Source organism: Ambystoma mexicanum, chromosome 12 (assembly GCF_040938575.1).
Source record: "Ambystoma mexicanum isolate Mex_15411 chromosome 12, UKY_AmexF1_1, whole genome shotgun sequence".
Classification (NCBI taxonomy): Eukaryota; Metazoa; Chordata; class Amphibia; order Caudata; family Ambystomatidae; genus Ambystoma; species Ambystoma mexicanum.
In genome coordinates, this window is record NC_090936.1 from 463,918,682 (window position 1) to 463,928,744 (window position 10,063).

General features: G+C 49.5%; 1 non-coding gene across 1 annotated transcript; it reads left to right on the forward strand.

Moving 5' to 3' along the window:
• The first annotated feature begins 4,846 nt into the window (after positions 1–4,846).
• LOC138514793 (U2 spliceosomal RNA) lies at positions 4,847–5,040 on the forward strand. The gene has a single exon (XR_011281945.1). It is a non-coding gene; the product is annotated as a U2 spliceosomal RNA (small nuclear RNA).
• The last annotated feature ends 5,023 nt before the right edge of the window (positions 5,041–10,063 follow it).

Genomic DNA, 10,063 nt, shown 5'->3' on the forward strand with positions numbered 1-10,063 from the left:
AGTGAAAGCAAGATCTCTTGAGGTTCATTTATATGTGATTCAAACAAGGTATCTGGATTGATATCTATATGACACAGAGTAGATGAAGAATTCATAACAGCACCCATGTACTCAACCTCAGATTCTTCATATGATAGATCAAGGTGAGTGGTGGATTTAATGGAGATATTAATGCCATCATTTGAACACCTGTGTAATATCGCGGTAACCAGTGCCTTTTCATGCCCTGGAGTATTAGTTACAAGGGAAGGGGTTACCTGTGCCAGATTCGTAACAAGGTGAGAACACACGTAGTCTGGGTTATTAGCAGGACGATCAACAGAAACTAATGCGTCATCACCATGCGTGTTCATTTCCTCAACAGGGGGTCAAATTACAGATGCAATTAGTTTGGATCCTAGACAGCCCAGCGAAACACTTAACTCACCTACAATTTATTTTGCAGCAGTTTCTTCGTCAATTTGACTTAGAGCAGGCACTTTGGGATAATACACCGTAATTTTATTTGTTTTTACACCCGCACCTGGCTTAGTAATGGATTTGAGCGGGCAAATCCGGTGTTTCTGTGGGCTTAGCACCACAGCTGTGTTGCATATGGCCTAATCAGTTTTAACGCCGCGGCACAACTCTCTATTCACCACAGATTCCAAATCAACATGCATCATTTAAATATTGATTCTACAAAGCAAGTCGCAGATAGCTACAAAGGGCTAGGATCTAGGAATACAACAATATACACAAAGCACTTTTATTAGTGACAAGCGGTACGCGGCTGGATCGTAATTAGCAGCCCTCGAACACGCTCGGTCACTAGTCCGCCCGAGTATAGGTAGTTAACCGGCATACGAAATACAACCTAACATCTAGCGATTATGGCAGCCCAGATAAGCCCTAACAGCCACTAGCAACGAAGTACAAGTAAGGGCTCCAACATGCAAACACTTACAGTGAGGGCTACAACTAGCACAGCGCGCAATCTGCAGAACCATTCACACGCACTCAGGATACCACCTCGTACAACGCCCACAAAGTAATGCAACACTAAAGGTGCAGGGTTTGCTGTTTCTTCGCTCACCATGAGCCCGCCAACAGCACTTCACCAAACTACTTCCTCCAATGCAGGCGCACCAATGCGTGCGCATGCTTCTTTTGTAGGAGGTTCAGGCCAATGGGCGGAGTAACTTGTACAGCTGATTTAGGCAGTAGATTTAAAGAAAAACTACACTGTATAAGTCAGTGAACATACAAAGGGTCATCTAGCACTAAAAGGTAGGACAAAGTCTTATGTGGGGAGTAGCACCTTTCCAAAGATTCAAACTCGGGTCTACAGCACAGCAGCGAACAGCACTTTACCAAAGCACTTCCTCCAATGCGCTCGCGTGCTTCCTTTTGTAGGAGGATTCAGGGCAATGGGCGGAGTAACTTTTACCACGGATTTAGGCTGTAGATTTAAATAAAAACAACACTGTATAAATCAGTGAACATACAAAGGGTCATGTAGCACTAAAAGGTGGTACAAAGTCTTATGTGGGGAGTAGCACCTTTCCAGAGATTCAAATAGGGATCAACAGCACAACAGCTAACAGCACTTCACCAAAGCACTTCCTCCAATGCACGTTCACTTTGTCTAATCTCTCTTCATTCCAAAGACTTGGTTTAATCTCCTGCAGAGGTCTGTGATTGCCACTTGTATCTGCAAAGTTCGAATTCCCCTGTATTACTGGTGTTAGGCAGAGTTTGTATGCAGTACCCTTTGGGACCACTACACACGACTAAGACTACAGGTTTAAGCAAAACCAACCTTTGGTATAAGTCTGTACTACACAGTTTTGTGGTAGCGTTGCTGAGCAGCCAGGCTTATCTCAAGAGGGAATGTGAGCTGTAAGGGTGTTACACAGAGGTCTATAATTACAAGTATTCAAAGAGACTCTTCTACTCAAGGGTTCTCGGTAAACACTTATTAATTTATTTCACAATCAGTTGTAAAACATTCACTAGAAGGAGGCAAACTATATCACACAAAAATATACTTCGTTACTTGACATTATCAGATTCTGAGGCATTTAAACTACTTTGAAGGAGGAGCAACATGGTATTCAGAGCATTTGAAGTAGGAGCAAAAAGGCATAAATTAATAAAACGAATATTACAGTTACTCTAAAACAGTGCAAATAGTTTGATTTCACTAGAGGAGTTGATTCAATGCAATAGGTTAGGCCAAAGTCAATGGGCTAGTCTTGTATAGGATAAAACAGTTCTGGAGGTAAAAGGAAAAGTCTTTGCCAAAGTTCTCAGAAGTAGTTTGTAAACGAAAGATTCATATGTTGGGACACAAGCTGACTAAGCCTGCAAGTTGCAAAAGTTTCAAGCACTTTCGCAGTGAGAGGTAAGTTCTCTCGGTCTGGGTTTCACAGTACCTTACAATGAAGAAAAAGATGCAGCTGAAGACGTCTGTTCCTGGCAGTTCCTGCAGATCTCGCTGTTCCTGAGCCTCAGTCGTGGGGACAAGAGGGGGGACTTTGGGGGACTCCTGCACTGCACTGGGACTGGTCAAAAAGCTGGCAAAGGCAAATCTTCAATTTCGGTAGCTGTGGTCAAGCACACAAGCTGGTATCCTTCTCCCTGGCTATTCAGTTTCCTGCAGCACTCTGAGGAAAATACAAGCAGCTCTGAGAATGGTATCCAGGTGGCTTACGAGTTGATTGGTCCCACCAACTCAAAGGAAGAAGACGTACTTGAAGGGCTTCTCTGTCGAGATGAACTTGGCGATTGGGACCTGCAGCAGGGCTTCACCGGGCAACCAAGGGTCCACAAGTTGCAGCAGCCGTCCTCTTCCAGCTCGTCTTCGGTTCTTTCGTTTCAGTGGTCGATTCTGCCATCCAAGCCAAGAGACTCGCCTTTTAAACAGTTTTCTCCCATTCATTCCAGTCTAGCTGGCACTCACCCAGCAGGGTGGCTATCCTTGTCGGACAGTTAGCCAGCCAATCACGCCAGAGTGCATTCGGGTCTCCTAGGAGACTAAGCACAGGGAGTTTGGGCACCTCCCTCACTTCCTGGCCACCCCAGACACTCGGGCGCCAGAGGCGGGTTTCAGTCCTGAAGCCAGCCAAAGGTGTAGGAACAAAGGCACCAAACCTGGTTTGGCGCGCAGAGACAAACTCTAGAAGGACCTTTCCAAAAAGAAATGGCAAAGAAAAGAAGACCGGGACCCGTTTAAACAAAGGAGACTCAGACGCCATCTTGAAAAACATGGCTCCCGCGATTTAACGCTACCAGTGTTCGCGGTCGCGAAAAATCATGGTAGTTCGTTGTAAAACCACTGCCACCAGCCATCTCGAGAGGAGTAGCATTTGACTGCTACATGAGTTTCTAGACATAGGGGATACTAAGGAACCCCTTCAGCACTCTATTGTAAGATAGTGTGTGCTGGGTGTAGGAATCTGGAAAGACTAGTAAAGTCAATTACACTTTACTTTCTCTGGGAAACAGTAGTTTATCCCAGAGAAGGTATTTAAACCTTGGGACAGCAAAGGATTCCCTGTGCCACTGCATTTAGGGTGCTGTGTGACACACATGAAAAGATGATGGCTATGGAGTTGTCTAAAACTCCACAATCAAAGAACACAAAAGTAAAACACACATCAGAATACATGAGAGTGTGGGAAAAAAGGCTCACACTCTCTGCAGGTACCTGGTACCTATTTTCTTCCCGTCGCCTTTGTCGCCGGCTGAGAGGACTTTGCACTCGCGGGATGTGGCTAGAGCTATGTGGACCGCACAAAGAGTTTTCAGAAGACATCACAGCTGTTTGTGAATTTTGGACCTGTGAACCAAGGGAAGGCCCTCTCGAAGGCTTCCATTTCCAGATGGCTCTCCGGCTGCATCATGCACTGTCACCGGTTGGCAAACCGACTGTTGCCCGGCCGTCCGAGAGCCCATTCGACCAGAGCGAACGCTGCTACTACGGCGTTCCTGTCTGGTGTACCCCTGCTGGACATCTGCAGGGCTGCTACCTGGAGGTCGACCCACACCTTCACGAGGTTCTACTGCGTCGACTGGGATTCCAGGCAGGAGTCCAGAGTCGGCCAGGCAGTGCTGCACAACCTGTTCACTTGAAGGTGAGCCTGGTGAGGAGATAAGAGAGGCTTAATGTTGAGTTGTTGAAAAGCTTAATGTTGAGCCTTGCCACCTCCTGTGGTTGTGCATGTGTGTACTGCTATGTATTCTTGTATTCATGAGCATGTGAATCCATGCCAGACCACATGCTGGAGAAGGAACAAGTTACTTACCTGTAACTGTTGTTCTCCAGCATGGGTCTGGCATGGATTCACATGCGAACCCTCCCTCCAACCCCTCTGCGGCTCTTCTCTTGGTCCTACTGCCACTTTACGTGCTACCAAATCTGAAGATGGCTGCCAAAGGAGGGGCTTAGGTAGAGGGCAGTCATTGGCTGGGGGTAGTATGACCCAGAGACCAGTGATTGTTTATTAGTAGAAAGACAGTTCAGAAACAAAACTGAAACTGATTTTTTACTTTACCGAAGATTCCCAGCCTGACGACAGGGAATATTCATGAGCATGTGAATCCATGCCAGACCCATGCTGGAGAACTAGAGGTTAACTTCCAGCGATGCCTACTAGGTGGCTTTGTGGAATATGTAACTTGGCTCAAATGGACCTTCCTGCTTTCACATTTCGGGTGAAAGGTTGTTTTTCAAACCTTTTTAAACACACCATAACTTTCTTGGTGTTGTGAAAACATGGCCAAATGCTCCAAACAACAAGACTGTCAGTACTATACTGCACTGATGATCCCTAGTAAGGGTGAAACCAGGTATGTGGTTGTCCTGGCTTCTCAGCCTTTTGGCTAAGTTCAAGTGTAGTATCTGTTCTTATCTTTTTTTTGTTTTGAATTATGCTATTGGCCCTGTTGATCATTTCTGGCGCATAGGGGGATTTATGCTGGGAACTATTTAGTTATATTTTCCTGACACCTTACCCAGGATACATTCCGGTACTCAGCCCTTCAAGGTGGGGATCTATGCTTGGTTGCTTGCAGCCATAACCCACGTTCTAGCGCTTGGGAGGAAAGAGAGTGACCCAGTTGCAGTCGGAGTGCGATTTCCGATTTCCTGGCCGTTTTGCTCCGGGAACAGGTGCCCCCGGAGGAACTAATGGACCAGGGGCCAGCGCTAGCAAGGAATGCACCCAGCTATGTGGACCCAGCGACAGGGGCTGGAGGAGACCCATCAACAGGGGCTGGAGGAGCTGGGAAGGGAGGCCCAGGTTCCCAGGAGGGGGTGCCCCCAACAGAGGGAACAGGCGGCAGCGAGGCACAGCCCGGCTGCCCTAGTACGGCTGGAGGCACAGGAGGCACCCCCCCAGGCACAATTGGAACCCACCCAGGCGGTGGAGGCTCAGGACCATGGCAGAAGGCCAAGCCAGGGGGCACCGGCAAGGCAGCAGGAGCCAAGCCAGGAGGCCAGGGCACAGTGGCAGGGGCCAAGCCAGGCGGCAATGGACCGGCAACGGGCCAAGCCAGGTGGCAGCAGCTCGGCACCAGGGGCCAAGCCAGGTGGGGGCTCCGCCTGGGCAAGCAAACTATACCCCCTGAAACACTTGATGTGACACACGATCCGGATGCAGGTCAAGGATGTGGAGGACAAGCGGGCGATGGTTGACAGGAAGATGTGCTGGTACAAGGTGGTCCTGGGTGCGGGGTGAACCCCAGCAAATTCCTTAGCTTCCAGGACTACCTGTCATGTGGGGTCTTCCTCCTGACATTCATCTTGCAGACTCTCTGCGAGAAGTACTGGGAGGTCTTCCAGGGAAGAAAGAAGGAAGCCCCGTACAGCACATTCGATATGGAGACGTAGAGGGAGTCAAGGGATAAAAGGTTCACTGTGGAAATGACCAATGCTCACATCTCAAAAGCAGACATCAGCGCCTTGCTGAAAGGGTACCGCGCCCTCAAGGAGGGGCCTACCAAGATCAAAGACGCCAATGGGGTTTGGAACTTGGTAGAGCGACTGTGAAGTTGCAACGCACCGTCGAAGGTCGGGACGGCCTGAGACACCTACCATCGGTCTTCTACCTCGGAGCAGACAAAGGGAGGATCAGGTACCAGGGTCAACCCTTCACCTGAAGAAGGTGCGATGGAGAGGGACACAATGCTAAAGCATGCCCCCTGGCATTTTTCCAAAGGTGCAGTGGGACTGGGCACGAGGCCCACCAGTGTAAGGGCCAGAAGACATGCAACTTATGCGGTGCATCGGGCCACACCTTCTATGGCTGCCCATCCTCAATGAGATCCTATGCCCGAGCGGCGGCTGGGGGAGCCAATGGTCCACAGCCATCCTACGGCGGAGTGGCAGCTGGGGGAGCCAAGGGTCCACAGCTGACCCGTAGGGTTATCGATGAGGTGGCAGCAAGAAAGCTGCCGGATATGATCACAAAGATCAGAGATGAAGGAACGGACAAGGCAAAAGAGGCATGGATGAAGGATACCCCATGCAAAGGACACCCAGAACCAGCGGCACCCCTGCAGGCCCAGTGCCGCAGAGCTGGTACCAGAGCAGGTCCAGGAGCTCCCCGGACAAGCAGACACAGAGGCGACTGCTGCTGCAACCCCAGAGAGTCCCACCCCTGACGTGGAGGCTCCCAGGGCAGACGGGGCAAAGGCACAGCAGGATGCAGAGGTCAAAGACCTGAGGGAACCCACTCCTGGCCCAAAGGTAGAGGACTCCACAGACTCCGATGAGGCCCAGAGCACCGAAGGGAAGGGGAAAAGAGACCCAAAGTTAAGAAGGCCAAGAAGGATATAAAAGAAATGGCCGGGTCAGACAGGAGCAGGAGCCGGCCGGACTGCAAAACCCCATCTGCGCAACCAGACTAGATAAGCGGGATGGAGGGCGTAGCTAGACCCACCCGGGCCATGGGGAAAAGATCCTTGCAAACCAAGGAGGAGTTCTACGCCTCCAACAAGAAAACAGCTTGCGTAGAAAAAAGAGGTGGTAAGAGGTCTTACACTCTGACAAAGAAGAAGACTTGGACAAACCCATGTCAGCCATGCTGGCGGTCCTCCACCAGCAGATATCCTCGATCAGCCAGACACCCGGCAAATGGCAGATAGAGGAGGTCTTCCAGGTCGCCGGAGAGCAGGGCGGAGAAGACCAAGAGGATGACGGGATGGAACTCCTGGAGGCTTACGGTTCGGTCGAGGCATAAACAGGGACCTGGACAACAAAAAACACTGAACCATAGACCGTAGCTTAAACATTGAAAGGATGGCAATCTCACTGCTCACCTTGAATGTCAGAAGCATGAAGGATCGGAACCATCGGGCAAGCATGATAAGCTTTCTGGCAGCCCAGAACTGCAATGTGTGCTTCACCCAAGAGTGTGGAATACCGTATGACCGGTCGTACAAACAACTCAAGGCAGAGTGGAGTCACGGGCCATCCTTTTGGTCTGGACGGAATGACTGCAAGCCCTCGGGTGTGGCTATTCTTGTAAAGGGGAGGCAGTTCACGGTTGAATCAGTAACCGAGCAGGTGAATGGCAGAGTGCTGTCTGTCGATGGCTCATGGGGAGGCAAACCAGTCCGACTGATCAACGTGTATGCCCCCCGACCAAGAATGAATGGTTAGAAGTCTTCAAGAACCTAAGGCTGCTGCTTGCTGCTTGTCATCTCCAGGACCACCCTGATGGGGGGGTGACTTCAACTGCACCATAGAGGAGGGCGGACGCACGGGCCCCGGCTCTGCAGGAATGGATGCGACATCCCGGCTGCTCCGGGAGGTTGTTGGGGAGTCTTCCTTGAGGGATGTCTTTGGAGGTCTGAGGACGAATACCAGGAACCTCTCCTGTAGTCACCCCGATGGCTATGTGCGCTCCAGGATTGACTTCATCTTCACCTCACAGACGGTAAAGACGGTACAGAGCTCCATGGTTGCTGTACACTTCACCGACCACAGAGCAATCAGCTACAAGGGAGAACTTTTGGGAAAGTTCAAAGCCGTTCCAGGGTCCTGGTAGCTGAATTGCATGCTGCTGGCTCAGAGAGGCATACACAGGGTGGAGGAGCATGAAGGACTGCTTTCAATCCATGGGAGAGTGGTGGCAGTGGGTCAAGGTTGGAAAGTTGATCAGGGTGGCAGCCAAAGAAATCTGCAAAGCATGACAGTCTTCGCATTATTTTGTCGAACCTTTCTGCGGTCCATTGGGTGGAGCTTGGAAAACCTGTGGGAACAGGGGTAGAGAAACTCTCTGATGTAGAGGGTTGTCTATGTTGCATGGCCCTGAAAGGGTGTCCCTGGAGAGAGAGAGGGGTCCTTAGATTTTGAAATGGAGGATTCAGAGGCTAGGGGCGTCAAAGATTTTGAACTTATCGACGCCTAGGACTTTAGGAGAGTGTTCGGGACATGTTTTTTAATAAGCTCTCTCATTTTAGAGCTACTGGAAAGTGCTGTCGATGCGTCCTTCACTGCACGTTCTATGGTACCTGAAAGCTTGTTAGGCTTATTCACGGTGTCAGGAACAGACTTCGGCGTCTGTTTTGGGAGCCTGTCATGCAGCGAAAGCGAGCGCAAGGACAGGGACGATTTTGAGGACCTTCCCTTCAACACAGTGTGTGCCTCAACGGTTGACGAAACAGTCGACTGCTGGCCGTGGGGAGTGTGCTTTGTGTGGCAGGCAGTGTGGGTGCTTGAGCCGTTGGGTGTCGTCTCCGTTGCAGGACCGCCGTCCTGCCTGATGGAGTCGGGGGCTTGCATGCGGGAAACCGTCTGGTCCCGATCGCCCTCGAGCTCAATTAGGATGCCGAAGCTGCCATCGCTGGACGCTCCCTCCACATCCATAGCGGCCTCGGCCTGCATGGCATGATGGGCCCAGCGCTTTGTATAACAGTCCTTTAATGTCTTGGGCTGAAATATTTTGCAAAACTTGCAATGTTTTTCAGGGTGGTCGCTGGGGAGACAGAGGTAGACAGAGGTTACACAACTTGTGTTAGTCCTTCCAGGGGAGCTTCCTGTTACAGGAAGGGCAAAATGTAATGGGTATGTTTGCCATAATACAGAACGACTGCAGCCTGGCAATGGAAAAGGAAGAATAGGGAAACAGGCATTCTCTAGCAAAAGAAAGTTATGACCTCCCCCCACTCTCCCTACTGTGAAAAGCCGAGGCCCATCGAGGCCTAAGTAGGCCACAGCCAAAATTCATCAAGACGGCACAAGTAGTCGTCGTTGACAAAAAAAACATCCTTGAAAGCAGTTGACGAAGATCTTGCGGTGGTATGCCGTCGAAAGGAAAGAAAGAAGTCTAAATTTAAACTTGTACAATCAAAGGCGTTAGCCAGAAAGAAGGACCTCTGCAACTTGCGTCCGACTATGATGGCGGAAAAAAATAATATGAGGGGCCTTGACGCGTGAACCACCATGGGTACAGTGGACGTCAAACTAGGGATAGTATTACTGACACACCCAGTCAACGTCCCTTTTTAAGTTTTGAAAACAAATAATGTAATACTCTGCGACTACCACTAGATGTCAGCCTATGCATAGCATGTGATCGGAGCAGATCAACAAGCCTCAGAAATATATATATATTATAGTGTGTTTGTTGCACTATAATAAGGTAAGTAGCATGATCCAGAGGAAACCTGAAAATCGAATTGATAATAACATTTGACATGCATGACGGATATGGCTCATATTTTGCAAATTTCTCATCCTGACTTTCCAGCATCTTTGCCCTAAGCCAATTGGATTAGCAATGCCTTAAATGTCTACATTTACTTCCCTTGCAGTATCTCGGGAGGCAATGTTTGCATACCCTGTGCTTCTAAATCCACGGGGATCTGTTGGTTACACTGAAAGAAGAATTTAAAGGGGAGTAGTTTCTATGAGCCTAGAAGCAGGAAAATTCTTAAGATCAAAAACCATCTAAAACATTTACTTACATTTTCATATGAACTGCTCCTCCGCCATCACCGAAAAACCTTCTTCCGATCACTCTTTAGAAGGCTTTAGCAGCGTTGTCTTTCTCCACTGCTCCATGACTAAAGT